This window comes from Ailuropoda melanoleuca, chromosome 6 (genome assembly GCF_002007445.2).
Source record: "Ailuropoda melanoleuca isolate Jingjing chromosome 6, ASM200744v2, whole genome shotgun sequence".
NCBI lineage: Eukaryota > Metazoa > Chordata > Mammalia > Carnivora > Ursidae > Ailuropoda > Ailuropoda melanoleuca.
The window spans coordinates 63,732,526-63,734,609 of record NC_048223.1 but is presented as its reverse complement, the minus strand read 5'-3'; positions in this window follow the sequence as shown (position 1 = coordinate 63,734,609).

The following is a 2,084-nucleotide window of genomic DNA, read 5'->3' as shown; positions in this document are numbered from 1 at the left end:
TACAGTTTAGATGATTATGTAACCAAAGAGTAATGAGGACAAGCATAAAAAGAAAAGTCAAAACTCCAATGCTAGAATTTAAGGTAGCCGATAGGTAAGAATGTTCTTTTTTTTTATAATAATTTTTTATTATGTTATGTTAGTCATCACACAGTATATCCTTAGTTTTTGATGTAATGTTCCATGATTCATTATTTGCCTATAACACCCAGTGCACCACGCAATACGTGCCCTCCTTAATACCCATCATCGGCCTATCACAATCCCCCACCCCCTTCCCCTCTGAAGCCCTCAGTTTGTTTCCCAGAGTCCACAGTCTCTCGTGGTTCATTCCCCCTTCTCTTTACCCCCCTTCATTCTTCCCTTCCTTCTCCTACTGATCTTCCTATTTCTTATGTTCCATAAACAAGTGAAACCATATGATAATTGTCTTTCTCTGCTTGACTTATTTCACTTAGCATAATCTCCTGGAGTCCCATCCATGTTGCTGTAATGTTGTGAAACCGTTCTTTCTGATGGCTGAGTAATATTCCATTGTATATATGGACCACATATGCTTAATCCAGTCATCTGTTGAAGGGCATCTCGGCTCCTTCCACAATTTAGCTATTGTGGACAATGCTGCTATGAACATTGGGATAAATATGGCCCTTCTCTTCACTACGTCTGTATCTTTGGGGTAAATACCCCAGTAGTGCAACGGCTGGATCATAAGTAGCTCAATTTTTAACTTTTTAAGGGACCTCCACACTGTTTTCCAGAGTGGCTGTACCAACCTGCATTCCCACCAACAGTGTAAGAGGGATCCCCATTCTCCACATCCTCTCCAACATTTGTTGTTTCTGGCCTTGTCAATTTTTGCCATTCTAACTGGCGTAAGGTGGTATCTCAATGTGGTCTTGATTTGAATTTCCCTAATGGCTAATGATTTTGAACATTTTTTCATGTGTCTGTTAGACATTTGTATGTCTTCCTTGGAGAAGTGTCTGTTCATATCTTCTGCCCATTTTTTTATTTGATTATTTGTTTCGCGTGTATTGAGTTGAAAGCCCCCGATGTGAGACAGGAATCCATCAAAATCATAGAGGAGAACATAGGCTGCAACCCCTTTGACATTGGCCACAGCAACTTTTTCATGACACATCTCCAAAGGCAAGAGAAACAAAAGAAAAAATGAACTCATGGGACTTCATCAAGATAAAAAGCTTCTGCACAGCCAAGGAAACAGTCAACAAAACTAAGAGCCAACCCACAGAATGGGAGAAGATATTTGCAAATGACACTACAGATAAAAGAACGTTCTTTCCTCCATTTGCAGCTGAAGAAACGGATGCCTGGAGAATTTAGATGAATTGATTGGAATGCCACATCCCATGACAAGAAATTTAGAAGCATCAATATTAAATATGAAAAATTATCAGGTCCAGTCCCTTTATTTTGCAGATAAAGAAATTGAGACCCAAAAACTCAAAGAAAAATAAAGTTCTGCAAATACATGCTTAAATTTTATGAAAAAGCTGATTTTCAGTAAAGCATCATCCACGGAAACCATTCATTTCATCTGAAATTATTTTCATTTCAACTTTTCACTGAAACCTTTTGGCCAAAAACCTACATAGCCATGTTATAGTACAGTATATTTTACAGATCAGTTTGCACTTAAGTGAACATTCTAAAATCATATAAATTTTCCTTGCAATGTCAAGCTAAAAAAGCAGCAGAGTATTAGATATTCTATTTCAACATTTTTAGAATTGGTTCTAGGAGAAGCTTATTTGAAATAAACGTAAATGATGTAATAAAGGAAGATGTGCATACCATGTATCATGTCAATGTTTTTTCAGATTAATAATTATGGCTATCACTTATTGAGTATTTATGATTTGCTGAACACTGTGAACTAGCTCTTTTGGTTCTCACTACAACCCTATGAAATTGATAAAATATTATCTTCACTTTAGGGCACCTGGGCGACTCAATCAGTTAAGTATCTGTCTTTGACTCGGGTCATGATCCCAGGACCCTGGGATCAAGTCCCACATTGGGCTATCTGCTCAGCAGGGAGTCTGCTTCTCCCTCTCACT